Here is an 18814-nt window from a genome sequence, read left to right as displayed (position 1 = left end):
TTACAAAGGAAATCATCCTTCTCTTGGCAAATTCAAATCCATCTTAAAATTTCATGGAGAGTCAATTCATTATGAAGGAAGTTATTTATGAATTTACTAAAAAAATGGATCTGTTCTCATTAAAATAAGCTTAAAGGTACAAAATGATAAAATGTCAGTTGCCTACTTAACTCTTTTGGTGCATGTTTCACTAATGAGCTGAGAGACTCTGAGACTTCTCAGTTAGCAGTTACAATTAAATTCAGCTAGTGCAAAGCAAAAGGAGACTTGGAAAGGACTTGCTTTATAGGTGTAAAAAATTGAAGAAGGATGAAGGAACAGACATAATATATATGCACAGACTTTCTTACATAAAAGAACATTTAGATGCTACTCAACTTTTGTCTTTGTCTTCCTGTCAAAACACATGAATTTTTGCATGTAGTCATGCTTTACTCCAAGAAGAGCATTCAGAGTTTGCACAAATACTATCATTTAATCCAGGGAGACATGATAGAATTTGATAAGACCTTTGCAAAATTCCTTTCCTTCTTTGATTAGTTTCTGCATCTCAAGGATAGGATTTTGCCAGTATGATCCAGTGCCTTCAGTTCCTGAGATGAGGTGTGCCATATGAAGGTAAAGGTATCAAGTTTTCTTTCCCCAGATCTTCATTCTTGACATATGAAGGGCTTGCTTAAGAGCATGGACTGAGGACCAGTTGGTCACTGTACCCACGCATCCATCCATATGCAAAAGTTGAGGCTTGTTACAAAGCCATCCCCTCAATATCACCAACAAATCATCTCTAAGAGGTGATTTGAAGAGGATGGAGAGTACACAGATCTGTAAATTTGCACAGAGAAATATGTGAAGGTGGATTCAGGGCATCTTTTCAAGGAATGTGGAGTCAAGAAAATCATCAAACTTGTCAAATAACATGGAAAATGTGTAGGATGTGGGTCACCTCTTGGCTGAGAGGTGCGGCGTGTCTCTGCCATTTGACACAGATCGCTGCTCTGCCAGTCAAACAGCAGTGGCTGTCACTCACTGACCTCTTGCTTTCAATTTTCATCGTTGATTTTGCAGGGTAGCAAAATGTAACTTTGACTGAATGTGCAATCACTCTTGCATTTGTTTTCACAGGTGCTTCTTTTAGTACTCACTGTAAGATCAGTAAAATGAAAAGGAAAAAGATGATGACAAGTGTTCTCGGGAATGTGTTTACCAAATGACTGGAGAGTAGTTATCATGGCATCCGTGTAATAGGTTTTCTTCTGCCTTCTTTCTGGCTTCCAAAAATGTATACTTTTTTTCATATCAAAATTACAGCTTGCAGAAAAAACTTTCAGTGGAAAAGATGATTGCTTGTTTCCTCTCAGTTGTTTCTGTGATATTGAAAGGTTACCGATGGGCAGCACTGTATCTATATGTACTGCTTGGGCCCAAAGGTATCCTATTCTAAAAGCACCTGGCTCTCTGGCCCACAGGTCAGTGGTTATCTGTGGATATATCCAAATTGCTTTTTAACATTTAAGTCTCATCAGGCCTTGAAAACATTTCAGTTGAACCTCAGGAGCAGATGTTCCTAGCTAGGTGCCTGCTCTGTGTTATGTGTCAGGAAGAAGGCAACAGCCACCCCATCTGCATCATCAGGTCAGCCTGGTCTGCTGCTGCCCCTGCTTTACCTCTCACAGGAAGACATTCCAGCTCAGTTGGAACAGTGTTGTCATCTTGTGTATGTAGTGGATTTTTTGGAGGGCTTGAATATCATCTTCTCATCTGGGATGGGTTAACAGCTTAAAAGAAAAATTGAGGAAAGAAAGTAAAAATGCTTACTATCTCCTGGGACTTTTCTTTCATGATTATTTTTAGAAGTGGTAATAAATTAAATTTCTTTTGCCATTTACTTTTTCTATCACTGATTTGTACTGTAGTTCTCATGGTTCTCCTTCTAATGTAAACTCAGCCCGGATCTGGCAATATACTCCAATGTGAATCAGGAATTCTGCGTCAGCCCTTTGTAGTCATCTGGGATAGCAATGGATCAGCTTGCCATTCCTATGAAACCTGGGGCAATGTATTCTAAAGTATAAAATATATTGAAAGTGAAGAAGGGCAAAATGATCGATTTAGAGGTATTGGCTAAATCAGTTTTAGGTGACAAAGTTGAACACATGATGACACAATATTTAATTTTTAATTGTATTTTGTTAAGCTTGCCCATTTTACTCAGCAGTAAGTTCACCAAATATCTCTTAATATATCATAAATACTGGTTTTTGAAAAATATTTTTGTCTTCTGTTTTGTTGTTTACAATATAATGTATTCTCCCCCTGGCAGTCCATTGGCATCTGTGTGGCAGTGATAATAAACAGTCACCTTTAAATCCAGATATTATAAATCTACATGTTTTTTAGTTCAAATCAATGTCAAGTCATCACAGACTGGATAGACATCCCACTGAAGTTTAATAAAAACTAGGTCAGCTATATTGTACAGTTCTTTTATTTTGCACTAAAAGGGGATGTTTAAGTTAAAGAGAAAAATGTATGGTTTAAAATTAAAGCTGCTGCGCTTGTGGTTTCAGCAGCCACTGCTTTACCTGTGGAAAATCTCCATGATCTGTCAAACTTTCAAGCGTACAGTGCAAGCTAGGATTAACTATCAGCAATTAAAAACTGGGCAGAGCCTTAAAATTTATTGCATGGGAATTGCATGGGAATTTTTTGAGATGGATGTGAGGAAGGTAGATTAAAAATGCAGGTCATCGCATTTCCTGTCTTGTGATTCTTTAAAAAAATACTTGTCTTATGATCTGTGAATTTGTGTGCACTTTCATTGTTCCTTTGCAGTCAGAAAATTAATTATCTAAGAGATCCTTTCTAATCCTGCCTACCTCTGTTTCACAATTTGAAAGAGAAGCAGCCTCTGGAAATACCTGGAAGAGCTCTGAAAGTGCTTCAAAGTTCTCTTAGGACCTCTAATTGTTCTTACTTTCCCATGGGGTGGGTGGAAGAGAGAAGGAAATATAAGGGTGAAGGAGCTTCTGTTTCCTGTCTTGGCACTGGGTGCAGCTTCTTTAGTTTTTCTTGTTTAGCTCCCCGTGTAACACTTCACCATAATCAATTCCAGAATCTACATATTATTGAATTTCTTTGACCAAGTGCTTGTCTAACAACGTGGAGCGTAGCCTCCCAGCTAAGCAGCAAGAAGAAATGGCTTGGTAGTGACAAAATGTTGCAATATATCTCATGAATTTTATTTTCTACTCCAGTAAAGAATCTAAGATGGCTGCAAGGCCAAAGGCTGTTCCTACAATACTATTTAGACTTCATTGGTAATGAGTTTTGTCCCAACTCATTTTCAGCTACAGTGTCTGAAAGTGGTAGGGCAAAATGGAATGTAGTTTCCCAAAATAGTTGCTACTGCTTAAGCAGTGGAGGGAGGTTATTGTAACAGCTGTGACTCTGCTTAAAGAGGCTTGCCACGCTAGCGAGCTAGATGGTAAATGTATCTTAACATGGTGTTCTATTGATTTCAATAGCATGAGCTTCATTTAGAACCTCTGATAATCCAACCTAGTGTATAATCTAAATCTGTCTGAGAAAATTTCCTTCTCTTAATTTAGCAAAGTGTCAATGAAAATATAAACTTACAAACCCCACTTACAGTGAAAGCCTATTCCCTAAAAGTTCTTGTGGTGCTTCTGAAGCCCTTTTTGTGTATGAATGATCTGTGAAAGGGCTTTAAGAACTAGTGAACATGTTCATGAATATGAAATCATTCCGTGAATGCTGTATGTAATTGCAACTCAGTCTGTGAGCTGCTTATAAATTATCAGCTAGGAAAGCTGTAGTGGGGATTCACTCTGCATAGTTTGGTGTTTGTATGACACAATCAGTGATATAATAGTATTGCATTTGTCTCCCTTTCAGTGGCTCTTGAGCTTCCAAATAGCTTTCTCAGTATGAGTAGCCACAGGATACTTCTAAACTGCGGGGATCTCTAAGTGAATTTTAGATTTTTGCTCCAAGTGGGACCTGGCTGTGGACATAGAGACTGTGCTCCCCACCTGCTGCGCACATGCATTTACACTCCAAGGAAGCCTGGGCCTGCTGAAAAAGAAAGGGAGATGGTGGGCTCTGGCAGCCAGTCCGGGCGATGAAGGAATCAGTCTTGTGGGATGGATGGCAGACAGCAGCTGTTCTGCCCACTGTGCTGCCCTCGATAGAAAGAAAGAGATGAGATGAACATGCGTCCAGCCAGCATCAGTATTAACTGGCATAGTACCATGTTTTCCACAAATACTGTGTGACATAGGTTCTCTAAACTATTTCGGTGTGGTTTATTCTGTAGATGTAAATGCTTTACCATCCAACACACTCGAGTTGGAAAGAAGCTACAAAAGCATTTCCCTAAATTACATAAAGGACTGGCCTCACTAAGGGACTGGCTGCTGCAGTTTTGACTTGTGATCAACAGGAGCCTTGTGGCAAGATAATGTTCCTTACAAAGTGTATCTGCAGTCCTGTATTTCCTTCCTGCTCTCAGATGGTGCCTTGCAGAAGAGACCGTCGAACTCTCAGTCCCACTGAGGCCCACCCCAGCCTGGTTTGGAAGTGTTCATGGGCCCTGAATTGGAACCACCCAGGCGGAGTACCTACCAATATGCTGTTTCTAAGCTTTTTTCTCCTCTTAAGCACTTCCTGGTGAAACTCTGCATGTAACACATTCATAATTACAGTATGTAGAACTGGTCCCTCAAGATGTAGGCTGCCACTTACGTGATTCATCGAATTCATTTTCCCACTCTCCCTTTCAAGACATCTTCCTGTTCTCCCTTTGATGAATCTAGCTCTGAGCCTATTATTTATACAGAGCACATACTGTCACTGAACTAGTGGCACCCATGTGTATCTCCCTTGTTGCAGTAACGTTTTCCTAATACTTAATAGTTGCTGTTAAGGTTAAACTAATCATTTTAGATATGAGGCAGAAAGACCGAACCTCAGTTTAATATATACATGCATATGCAAACCAGGATAGCTTTCTTTAACTCTTTTCATTCACAGAGAGCATTAATTAATAGAAATGCAGAGAATTTTAGTAGTTCTGTTTGTCTGATAATTAGGAACAACATAAAACCAAATTTACTGTGCCCTTTACTAGATTGAACATCTAATTAGTTAATATGGTGCCTTTTTTATGTTTTCCATTATCATTTTAATTTCTTGGTCAGTGAATTTATAGAAAGTAACAAAAGGCAAAGTCCTCAGCTTGGAAAGTGATACTGTGGAATACAGTTTGAGTATAATGGACAAGATTAACAAACAGGGTGAGTGAAGATGAAGGAGATGTTATTTATACCAGTAGGATTATGTGGTGATTTAGTTAGAGCATGTTCTGGTAGTTAGTGTCACTATTTTAAAGCTCTGTTGTTTGACAGAGCTATGATATAATTGAAGTCATAGTGTGTGGTACATTTATGTTTATGCTCTGTGTTTAGGAGGAGCATGTGTTTAGATGCTATAAAATGCAAAATTTGTTTCTTATTCCTCCCCCCTCTGCATAGTGAGAAAAATATAAACAAGATAATTTTGCAGTTTGGAATTATATAGTGCTGAGAGGACAGTATCTGCATCTTAACAATTAATTGAACCTTACTTCTATTTTTACCTCTAAATAAATTTATAATTTTTATATTTGTTTAATTTGTACATTATGCATTCCTCCAGAAAATAAAACTGTCAAACCCCTGAGGTTTCCAGTTCTGGAAACAGCTGTTAATGTGAGATTTTAAAAAATAATACTAATAATGTTATTCACTCAGACCAGTATCTGAGGTTCCTTCTTGGAAGCATTTTTGTACTTTACACAGAATCACAGAATCACAGAGTTATCGGAGTTGGAAGGGACCTCTAGAGATCATCTAGTCCAACTCCCCTGCTAAAGCAGGATTGCCCAGAGCGCATTACTCAGGACTGCATCCACGCAGGTCTTGAAAATCTCCAGGGAAGGGGACTCCACAACCTCCCTGGGCAGCCTGTGCCAGTGCTCTGTCACCCTCACCGTAAAGAAGTGTTTCCGTGTATTTGAACGGAACTTCCTGTGTTCTAACTTGTGCCCATTGCCCCTCGTCCTGTTACTTGGAACCATTGAAAAGAGCCTGGCTCCATCCTCCTTCAACCCACCCTTTAGATTTGCAAGCCCTTTACAGGGCTTGCAAATATTATTTGCTATTCAAGGTTTCAAAAGAAAAAGGAAATTGGAAAAAAATGGACCTTTGGATACAACTTGCTAAAAGAAGTGATAAATGAGCTTTGCCTTCCTAAGCAAGGTCTGCTTTGAAACTCAGCTGATACTCACTAGCCTTGGGGTTTCTCACATATCGTGAGTCCCAGCTACGCCTGTAAGACCTGTCTTGGAAGTTCACCTGTTATTTTCATGCAGCAGATACTGTAATGTTGCAGGGGCAGCATTTGAACCCAGGATTAGTTATAGGTTAAGATCTTTAGGGACCAGGAAAAACAGGGTGCAAGCAGAGGTGTTTCTGAAAGACCAAGTGCTGTACATTGAGAGTTGCTTTCTGGTGAGACTGCATGACTGCACTTTGCTCGTAAATCATTGCTACAGAGGACTGCGGCTTTCTCTGCAGCCCTGAGCAGACATTGTTTGTCAACACCACACAAAGCAACTGAAACACTGTTCATCCCAACACAGGGAATGGGCAGTCGTGCAGAGACCATCCCCTGGTAAGAGTTAAATGTTCTCTCTTAAAGAATAAAAACTAGATGGTCTATAGTCCAGATTAGTAAATTCTACAAGAGAATCAATTGTCTTTGGAAAAGTAAAGCTCTTTCTCTTACTGTTTCTGTGAATGCTTATAATCACGGGCTTTGATATTGCCACAAAGACACTACCGATTTACACTGAATCTTTCTGAAAGTTGGAAAACCAACACTGGAATCTTAAAATGGAGACAATAGTGGAAACTTTCTCTTGTACATTATTCATTTGTACTGACATTGATTTTGGGTGGCAAGCAATGCTAGCATAAAAAGAAGTAAAAGGCTATTAATATTTGCACTATCAAAATGAGCGTGAGGCACTGATGATTCATAAGTGATGCTGTAAATAGGCTTTATTGACGTTACTGTTCATGCCTTCACATGACATGCTTCAGTTTCCTGGGAACTCTTAGGACTTGTCTCAGGTCTGTAAAGAGTAGGAAAAATTGTTTTTGTAATTGTCCTGGTTCCGGCAAGGATGGGGTTAATTTCCCCAAGGAGCCGGCAGGGGAGGCAAGTATTCCATCCCACGTGACCCATGCCCGGCTATAAGAGGCGCTCGCCGGGGCAAGGGAGGCAGTCGCCACTCGGGGGCGGGCTGCGGTGGTGGGGGTACGGTCGGTGCGCTGCGCGGCGGTACTGTAATCGCGTTCTTGTATTCCTTTACCGGTGTTATTGTTTGTCTTTCTTCTTCCCTTTGTCTGTTTTGTTAAATTACACCATTTCAACCCACGAGTTTTGCCCTTTTCTGCTGATTTTTCCCACGGCTGTGGGAGTCGAGCGAGCGGCTGTGCGGTTCTTTGTTGCTGGCTGAGGCCAAACCGCGACAGTAATGAACATCCTGAAATGCTATCTGGTTTCTTTTGGAAGTAACTGATGTTAAAACTTTTCCCCAAACATAGACAATCTATTCACAACAATCATGGGGTAGTGCTTGCTCTTAGCATATCGCGTCAAGACGTATGGGCTGTGCTCTGTCTCGCTGTGAGATGCTCTTCATCAGTCTACCCCCAAGCATTTTAGACCCAATTTTATCCTGCTGGATTTACCTTACCCACTGGCTTTCTTAATGAGACTGGAGCAGAGCCCATTGCCTGAGGGAGCTGCCAGGTGCTCCTTTGGTATGGCCAGTGTCCTTGAGCTGGAAGGGAAAGGGCCAGAACACGTTGTACACTCCTGGCACATGTGTGATGATCAGCTGCAATTTGACACTGAGATTTGACTGTATTTCCTGAACTGGAGAAATGCATAGATCAGGCTGTATGTAGGAGTCCTCTAGCTACAAAAGTCCCTTAAAAACTGGCTGTAAGTTCCTGCCTTAGAGAAGCAGAGGAACAAAATAGGCCTAGAGATGCCAAGTATCACAAGCAACGGTAAGGACTTAGTTTCTATCCTTGAATATGAGAACTGGCTATCTAAAAGGAAACTCCTGTATAGGTTATCCTGCATTTATCCCAGATGTCTTGTTAATTTTTTTTGCAAATGTTACAATCAGTTCTGATATGCTAGAAAGATTTTCTGCCTGGGAATTGATTTTAAGATGGTAATTAATTATAAAATATTGTAATAAATAACCATAATGATAAAATCATATTACTACTCAGGCTGGCCGTTGTGACCTCCAAAGTATGCCTGAGCTTTTAAATACAGGTGGTTTTTTTTTTCCCAATAATACTCAAACTTCACATAATGCTAATTTATTCCTCTAGACTGTTTCACTTTAACATCTCAGCTGATTGATTGTCAGTTCAAGTCTACGCATTACACAGGCCATTTTTTTTCCAGTAAAACTGAAGCTGGAAGTCACGTCACAACTTAGCGTTCTCCAAGTAGGTGCTTTAAAAGATGGTCTCTCAGCAGGGGCTACCTATAAATCCCACAATTTATTACATTCATTAGTATCTAGATAAAGGTTATTAGGCAATCAATCAGGGCCATGTATCATTACCCTTTAGTAGTTGGGATGTTTCCGAGATTTTCACGAGGGAGTCAAGTTATTTTCTTTCCTGCTGCTGAGGAAAGAACTCCTCCAAGTGGATGATATTGTCTAAACTGGAGTATTGAAACATTAAGACAAGACCACGTGAAAAATGATGATGACTCAGGCTGTTTGTTAGCCCTCCTCAAAAGAATACAAAGAAGGATATCTTCTCTCCAGATGAAGTCATTGAAAGGGCAGCTAATAGGCAAGGATTGTGGGAGAGAAAGTGACATGGCAGACAGAGGTAGTAGCTATCAGTGCAGCTTTAGCTGTGAAGATAAACCAGAATGTGAAGGTTTCTGGTGTGGTCTTTTATCTCACTTTTAGCTGTGTGCTTGCAAAAGCAACAGCAAGGTACTGTCAGGCTATTTCCCCAGTGGACCGTAGGAGAATGGATTCAGTTCGGATCACCAGTCATAGGACTGGGGGGCAAATTGCAGTGGAGCTGCATTCATGTATGCAGGCAGGGAATTAGCCTCTGGATGCTGATCTGGTGCTCTAGCCCTTTTCATTCTGCAACCTGGGGCTGGAAATCTTATGTCAGTTATTTTTCTCAAAGTATTTCAGCATTCAGTCCCTGTTTATCTGGACTCTTCAAGTACAGAAGCAAGAAAAATCACCAAGATTAAAAAAAAAATAATTAATTTACATAAATGTCTGCAGAGGAACCCCAGCTGTAGGAAAAGAAGTTGGAGAGGTTCCTATATATATTGAAACCAATTTACCCTGCTATCCAATATTATTAATGATATTTCTATCAATATTAATGTTCAAGATAGGTGTTCATAAGAGCTCTTTGCTATAAGTCAGCAACTACATTCATTTTGCCTCTGTATGTATGTATTGTGCATAGGGATGACTAATGACTGCATGGAGCTGTGTGACATTTGCAGCCTAAAATCTAAGTGTGTGTGAAACTAGACCACTAATGGCTTTAGGTCCTAGCTCAAATTTACTGAATTTTTGCCAAAAAAAAAAAGTGAGCTGTTTTCATTATGCATCTCAGTCTCTAAAACTCTTCCCATGAGGTTGATGGTACTTGAAGAGGGGAAAGTTTCATGTTTTTACTGCTCCACCCTGAGCCATGGTGTGTGCTGCTGTCCTGCAGCACTGTGGGAGCTGGGAAGACCGGCTCCACTTCTATTTTACAGTCATTCAGTCTTCATGGGGCTTTATCAAGAGTTGTGAATCTGGTCCAGGCAATGATGTTTTTATCATTTTTCCCTGGTAAAAGTTGCGCTTCGCTGTCAGACAATGCAAGCATGATAGGAGGGTAATTGCCTAACACTCTTCAGGAGAGGTCTGGGGAGCAGCAAAGTCTGTGACTGATGACTATTGTATGATCCACTTTCCATAATGGAGGCACAAAGTTATAATCAGCACTAGAAAAAGCACTGCCATCTACTTGGTCAGTGTGATTTTGAAGAATGCAAAGATTGATTGAAATTACTGACTTATATTTTTGATGATGAAATTAGTGAATTTTGATATAACTGCCACTTGAAGATAAAGTAATTCAAATTTGCACAGCTGACAAGATTATGCCAGAGAAGAATACCAAGATACCGAGATATGCTGTGATATAAAAGTTAATAAGTGAGGACTTGCATTTGTAACAAGTCTTAGAGTTGATCATGGATATATGATTTTGAATTTCTTCCCAAGAATTGTTTCTGTTGAAATTTATTGATACATCTATTCAAGAGCTGAATCTGGAAACTCGCTCTTTAATATTCCTGTATGTCACCAAAGTAACTGGGAAATGAACTTCTATATACTGTTTTTACCTGGGATGTGCTCAGTTTGCTGTTGTGTCAAAGGATGTGTTGTAAATTAAATTAGAACCTGCTTGAATGCTTACCAAGTTCTTTACTACATCACTAGGAGAATGGCATGCCAAAATGACTGAAAGTTAATATCATGTTCTCTGACATCAGTCTAGTGATATATAGTTCACAGAATGAATTTCCATTGTCAGTAAAACTTTAAAAACATTTACATATATCAAACTCACAATTCTGAAACACTGTAATGTCCTTTCAATACATGCCATGGATCCTAGAAGCCAAGTGACAGCTATATATCTATCTACTGGATTGTTCATTACCAGCTGAAGACAGAGGTATAATATCACTGCACATTTACTACTGTGAATGCCAGTACAAAGAGAAATACAGAAAAATGAATAATACTGTTCAGAGATTCTAATTTTTCTGTGGTGACAACATCCAATATAAGATTTAAGTGTTTTCAGAGATGCAGGAATCTCTCTTTGCAATTCCTTACTAGCTCAAAATTAAGAGTAACCCCAGTAGGCTTTCATATATTACTTAATTAGGTCAGACCAAATAAATGTATGGTACTTTGACATTACAAGGAAAAGCTATAAAAACATAGTCAGACCACACTTGGCTCAGAAATAAAATTCCCTAGATGTTAATACTTAAAAAACCTCCAAACTAACCAGAATTTTCTCCAGTATGTTCAGCAATGCATCGTTTTACCAGGATGCCTCCCCTCCAATCCCGGGCAGGACACACATTTACATGGACCACACAATCTGACCACATCCTGGCAGGATCCTTCCTTGGGATCCCAAGAGTACAGCTACTCTGGGTGGTCAGCCTTCTCTAAGGTTTTTGGTTACTCTCACTGCTGTCCAAGAGCTGTGGCTCATGTCAGCGCTCTCTAGAGCTGTTTTGAAAAGCAGCAAAACCCAGGACCGGTGAAAGAAACAGCAGTCGGCACGAGTGCCTGAGGACTCTGTGGAAAGAAAGGTGACCTGTCAGGTTATACGCACAATATATGCTTGTGTCTGTTGGCCACAGCATTGCTGTTGACCGACAGATAGCATCTATTTCATCTTCATTGAATCAGAATTAGCAAAGCGGCATACTCAGCAGTCTTAAGCTGGTTCAGTGATCTCCTTATCTGCAATCCTGTATGACTAAGCCCTTTGGGGAAAGGGAAGCACTGAGCACACCCCTGGTGCTTTGTAACAGCAATGCTGTTGGATCCCCTGGGAGAGCCCCACGGATGTGAAGGGCTTCTGAGACATTCCTCTCAATTGACTTCCACTCTGTCATCAATAACTGGAGCAGCTGGATAGCAGGGATGGTCTCAGAAGTGATGAATCCACACATACACAAAGGAGAGGAGAACTGACTAGGCAGGCACTAATCCCATTTCAAGTTTAGATAGTCACAGTCCCAAAAGCCTGCTTGTGGCCAATATTTGCCAATATTCTTATTATTACTTTCTGTGCTGAGAGTTGGAAAGCCTGAGCTACTCCTCCAGATACGGTGGTTGTCATAGTTTGTGTGATTCATGCCTCCTACAAAGAATTTGAAGTGAAGCAGGAGATAGGAGCCCAAGTTTTACTTAAACATTTTACTATTGTTTTAAAGAGAAAGAATAGCAAACTCCACTTCTTAATTATACATTTCTGCTGCAATGGTGCAATGTATCCATCTCATTCCTTTGGGGATAACTTTTTCACTGCTGTGGATGACTGTCTGTGAATCTGTGTTTAAAAATGAAAGTTCATCCAGAACTAGAGCTGCTGTATTGGTAGATACAGTACTTTGTGGCAGACTACAGCTCTTCCATGCTGGTTCTGGCATCCCAAGGCTCTGGGACGCTCCTTATGTTTTGATTGTATTCTTTGCACTGGCCAAGCAGAGAGATGAGGTACAAGCGGCAGTACTCCAGCTCAACATCCCATCTTCCCCTTACTACCACCATGCTCCCATAGCAGGAAGTTTTCTGTTGCTGTTAAGAAGGGATATTTAGAAGGGATATTTGTGCTTCTCTCCAGCACAAGCATAGCTAAGGCTAAAGGATATGTTGCTGCTATTTGGGCTGGTTGTCTTGCAGTTGTTTTTATTCAAGCTAAATTTCCTTTTTTTTAGTGTTGTTCAGCATATTCTGTGGTGACGAAATCACTGCATCTCATGTCACCAAGCATACTCACTGCTGGCACAGTCCTTGGAGCTTAGAGTAAAGGGACAGAACTAAATTAAAGAGGAGTGTGGAGATTTGCTGGGCTGGCACAGGACAGGACACAGAGGAGGTCTATATCTTGTGAAAATAAGCAGTTTACCATATGGAGGCTTCAGTTTTACAACTGTAGGTAAATGCAGGTGCATTTGTTTGTTGGGCACAAGCCTTATGGCACCTTCAGATTACGCAAAAAGATGTTTAAGTGTCATCAATATCTTTTCCATTTGCCATTCTACTAGCAAGAACTGGTGGAAATAAGCTGGGAAAGGGAGAGTGGCTTTTCAAGAATGAGTTCGTAACTACAAAGCAGCAAAGTTTTCTCATTGATGCCCTTACACATACATTGATGCTGATGGTCAGACTTTGGGTGTAAGCATATTGTGTTTAGGTCCTGGTATTATACATTTCATTGTTTCTGCCAATTTCTACTAGACTGTCAATATTTTAAGATACCTTTTCCAAGGCTTGTAAACAGTACGTTAGTACAGTATCCTCATTGCATAAGGACTAATCTTTCCTGTGTAACTTAGCTCATTACCTTTTTCAGTTTCTCCATATTGTGCTTGTATTTAGAGGAATGTAATGTAAATCCTCACCATCAGTAAGTTCTTTTTGGAGCTGCATTTTTCATTGTATGTTTTTACATTTCAACCTTTGATTACATCTCAATGTGCAGCAATAACCCAATAAGTCCTTGTGTTTGTCATTTGCAGCAGTGGCTGGCATCAGTGAACTTTAGTGAAGTAGCTTTTCATGTATTGCTTAATTGGGTCAAACCAAATATATGCCTGGTACTTTGGCATTACAAGGAAAAGCCATAAAAATAGAAATATAATGCAAGTACATTTTGGCATGTTTTTTCTCTTGCTTACTTAAAAGCCTTTGCACATAAGAATTGAGAATAAAAATATTTACATTCACAAAAATGAAAATTGCTTGAAAAGAGCTAGCGCATAGCTAGCAGAGTGCATCCAACAGCACTGCAGGTGGAGGCAGCCGCTGCAGGCTGACATGAGGTGCTGAAAATTTGTCTTAGGCTGATGTCAGTTAATTGATAAATTCCACATATTCATTTTTTACTGCTGATGCTCTATCAAACCAATAAAATACATCTACAAGAATGTCTTCAGCTGGAAGTCTGTTTCCATCCTGAGTGCACTGTTGGAATCAGAATGTATTTCCCTCTTTACTTTAGATAGATCTCTTATTATAAAATACTGTCAGAGAAGTAGAATTGCCACCCACTGAAACCAACATAAGTCATGTGCAAGTGAGAATATAAATGGATTTAGAGCTGTAGATAAGAGTTTTACTCTATTTGCTACACTCAGGCATCATTGCTGATCTTCAGTCTGGGATACAGCTATATCTTGGCAGAGCGGGTTACCTGGTGAATATCTCCTTTTAGCTGTGGACAGTAGGCAAACGTGTACATGCTTGTTGATATAGTGAACCCTGATGTGTTACTAAGTCCTCAGGAGCGAACTGATTAAAGGTCTGATCTCTCCCTACAGAGAGACAGCAAAGATCCACAAGAGGTAGCTTCCTTGAGATCATTCAGGAACCTTATATTGCCTTTTATCATATTTTGCATAAATGTTGACTCTTTAGAGAAAAAGCCTTTTGCTGCAGTACACATATAGTAACTTCATCTTATGCTTCCTCCTCAGCTGCCAGCTGCAGCTCTGGCATGTATGGCCTCCTGAAAGATGCTGCCTGCAACTATGAAAGGCCAAAGTAAGAAAGCATGCAAGTAGCACAGCTCCAATGAGTAAACCCTGCTATAGCCTAATCAGTCCCGGTTGTCTTCTGATTGTTCTGGACTCTCAGTTCAAGTCTCCAAATGTAGCTAAAAATACTCATAGAAGCTATCGGTCTCCCAGCCCCAGCTAGTGTTCCCAGACATTACGCTACCTCCACTGTCAACTAGTGCAACACTTGCTACGAAGGACGACTGATCTCACTTATTGTCTTGAATTTATTTGGAATTTGGACATGGCAGTGGCTGTGCTTCACATCAGCTTTTTTCCAATACCATCAAAATGTAGGAAGAAAAAATTGTCTTTCTCGGTGCATAATGAGGCAAGTAGGAGTATGCAGTTTGTTTGCTCTCTGAAATTTTGGTGGTCCATCAGTTACCATGGTGATGGCAGTGTGATACTTAGAATTTGATAGCACAGACAAGAAGAGGGTCCCTGCTTTGAGCAAGGACTAGACAGTACTGGTGCATGTGAGAGACTGTGTGTGGGCAGGATTCTCAATAGGTTATCATGCTCGGGACTTAAAAGTCACATTCATCAAGACATTTGTCATTCCTTTAACTCATTAAATAAAAAGATTCCACTTGGGTTGAAAAGTTTGTAGGATTTCTTTTAATTATTTTGGCAAGCTTCATAAATTAAGCTGTCTAAATGCACTACAGATTTGTCTCCATCACTAGTAGTTTTCTGCATGCTTCACATGGGAAGCATTGTTTGCATTTAGTTATTCTTCCACATATTTTTTCTTTGAGCAGAATTCTAGAGGGTTTTTTCCCAATCTCTGTAGCATTACTGCTGCTGAAAATTTGAATCACTGTTTGAATCACTGTTCTTTGAGACCACTGGAAATATATGCATTTGGGTGATAAATTTGTTTTTCACACATGCAGCAAATATCATATGGAAGAAATTATTCTAAGGAACAGAAGGCAGAGAGCTGCAGGATTCAAAGTAATTTTCCACTGAACAATAAGGATCGGTACCTAACATGGGTGACTCAAGCTGGAATTTTTAAATCTTAACCCTGTGATAGTTCAGGGTGAAATCTGGACTTATAAATATCTGAATCAGACACCACTACTCCAAATATAGATTTTGACTCTGGATGGGAAACAGTAAAAGAATTAATCCAATTTACTGGTCTGCATATCTTGTGATAAAGTGTTTGCAAAATTTCTGTGAATACTAATTCAGACACTGATTTACCTTCTTTAGGAACAATCAAAATACACTTTCTCACAAGCATATTCAAAGATTTCAAAACACTTACTTGTAACAGCTGTGTAGTATTGGGTCATTTTGCACAGCCATAATCCAGTTGTGTTATTGCAATAGGCCTCTCACAAGTGTTAAGTAGGTTGTTTAGGAAACTCACGTACTCTCTATTGCCATTTAACTTTCACTTACAATTGTGATTCCCCTACCTTACAGTTTTCTTTTAGTGCAGAATACAATGAAAAAGCCTGTAGATCTGCTATTCCTGGTTTGGGAAGCAGGAAGCACTAGTAAGCATCTCAGTGCACACTCTTACAGATGTTTTGCTGTACTGCACACTGCATTGTTTGCCTGGAACCTCGGACAACAGCCTGCAGTCATTCATTCTCCTTTGGATTTTCACTCAGCCATAGCCTCAGGTTCTGGCTGGAAAAAATTGAAGGCTTTCTTATATTTTTAAGTATTTTATTGATAATTTCACAGTATGTAACTGCTGACTTTTCTACCACTGGGACCTGTGGTGCTTTCCATTCAGTTCAGAAGTCATTTTACGTAGGGTAGCTGCAACCTTTTCTTCTGCTGCCTCTCATAAATATTATATGTCTGACATTTGAGCCTTGCATCTCACAGTCACCAGGTTCCTTCTAATAGCAGAGCCTGAGGTCCTATTAGATGAAAAACCAACTGTGCTGACATCTAAGCATGTGAAATGCCTGTTCACCATGAAGTATCTTAAAAATGACCACAGCATCCTGGCTAGGAGCAATTTCAGTAGCTCAACTCATCATGCAAAAGCTCCAGTTGGTTGACAGTGCAACATCTTGCCTACTGAATAACACAACCTAGTTTCATATTAACACTCCAGGACCTATATTAACTCTTTGTGATGCAGAAAGAATCAAATGCGAAGTATTGGTCTAGATATACATAGTACCTCCAGCAACTTAGCTGAGCCAACACCACCCAAAGTGCTTGTATTTTCTTTCAATGACCATTAATCATTTGCTTATCCTTAATATTATATCCTAAATGCATAAATCCTTAATATATTCTTAGTATACAAATCAATATTTATATTGCTTTTTCCTTGTATTTCAATTCCATGTTTTTAGAAGAAGGAGGAAAAGTAAAAATTGCACGTGGCATTTACTTGAAACTGCCTGTCTGGCTCTGGGGTCAGGCTCAAAAACTTAATATGGTCAAAATATCACCAAAATTTCTCGTATGTTTAAGGCTGAATAACTGTTTCCCTCCACAAATTACTTTCTCTTTTGATCTCATAAGAAAAAAACCCAGTCTTTTCCATATCCATGCACGTTTACTGTTCATAATGCATGTCACAGGCTGCATTTTTACATGCAGAGACTCTGAAATGATCTGTCTAGTAGGTTCAAAATATAGAGCCAAGCAATGGAAATTGTAGCCCCACATTTAAGACTTTGAAAGGCCTTGGAAAATGCACAGTCTGAAGAACAAATAGACTTTTCCCTTAAACATTGTAGGTCCTGCCCTTATTCAACACAATTATTATGTATAAACATTCATAACTTCTCTCTTTTCAGATATGTCATGTCAGAGGCATCAAGAAAGTAGTCTTAATCTGTGCAGAATTTAGGCAAACTAGTAAGATAATGAAAAAAAGGGTAAAAGATGGTATGAATGAATTACTTGATGCAGGGTTTAATTGGGTCTTAAACTACCACAGGTCTATAGAGGAGGCATAGGCCCAGGGAGGAGGAGAAGAGCAAAGAGCTGAGAAATGAAGTGACTGGGAGCTGAAAAAAGGAGAGAGAAGAGAGAAGATGCCAGACTTAGAGAAAGTGGGATGCTATTCCAGGTTTAGCGGGTGGAGTGAAAGAAGCCCAATGACAAGGAGCTGAAAAGCATTCATATAACATTTCTGCAGTGCACATAACTCCCTTGCTCCCTGTTTCATCGATAGACACACATATATTATAAAACTGTGCGTGGGATCACCACATGGTGGTTTCCTGTATCTTTTTAAAAAATCCATATGAAACATTTCATGATTTACCACCTGTCAGCTTCTCTAGATTTTTTGACTTTACTTTTTCAGTTGTTGAAGACAAATGTTTTCTGTCATTTGTTGCTAGCTCTCTCTGCCCACCTCCAGCCTTCCCCCAGCAGCTGCAGTAAATCGGCATGGCCCTGGGTAACGCTTCCTGGCTGCCGGTGACAGAAATCCCCCTGCCTGCCTACAGACCATGCTTGCTCTGCACACTGTTCAGCAGTGGAGTAGGGACAGGAGTGACAGAAAGCTTGGCTTTTTGGTGCTTGGAAGAACAATGTGTGAAGAAGAACGTGGGCATGAGAAAAGGGGAGGTAGGAAGTGTCTGCTGTTTCTCAGGCTTGAGAGACTTGAGGGATGGTTCAGTCTGCACAGGGAAAACTTTCCATGACACCTAGCTGGAAAAGATCTCTCCTGAGCAGAATTCAGAACCTGTGCCTTAACTGGTTTCTATTCCCCAATCATATCTTAAATGGGATTCTGGAAAATTATGAATGCGTGGTGAGACACAACAGCAACAGCAAGAAATGGTCTTCTCTAGAGGCGGTGGGAGAGAGGCCGAGTGTAGGTAACGGGGATTTTGAGGTGATGGGAACAGCATGGGAATCTGGGTAGATTCAGATGGGCTCTTGCACATCGCTGAGGATTGCCACTTGCAAATTGTTTTCTTTATTTTGTACATCAGTTCTCCCCTTTGCAAGAAAAAAGACAATGTATAAATCTGTCAGACTAGAAGATACCATAATAAATCTAACACATACGTGACATATTTACAGCTTTATACGCGCCATTGTTGATGAATCTGGACAAGCAGCATGCTAATTGCTGTTCTCCAGAGGGGTTAGGAGGAGAAGAATCATTAAAGAAAAGCTCCTTGGCGTAATAAAAAATTGTGATTGTCTTTTCCAGCCTTTTTCTATGTGTCCGTGGAGGATGGGGTGGGTTACCTAATTTTAAAAAATATCGTGTATTTTGTAGTACATTTCTGTAATATCCTTACTTGAGAACTGTTTTCAAGAAGAAAAAGGATGAATAAGGCAGGTATCAGCCCTGACA

The sequence above is a fragment of the Vanellus vanellus genome (genome assembly GCF_965231255.1).
Source record: "Vanellus vanellus genome assembly, chromosome: 10".
NCBI lineage: Eukaryota > Metazoa > Chordata > Aves > Charadriiformes > Charadriidae > Vanellus > Vanellus vanellus.
Note: the sequence above shows the minus strand (reverse complement) of the source record.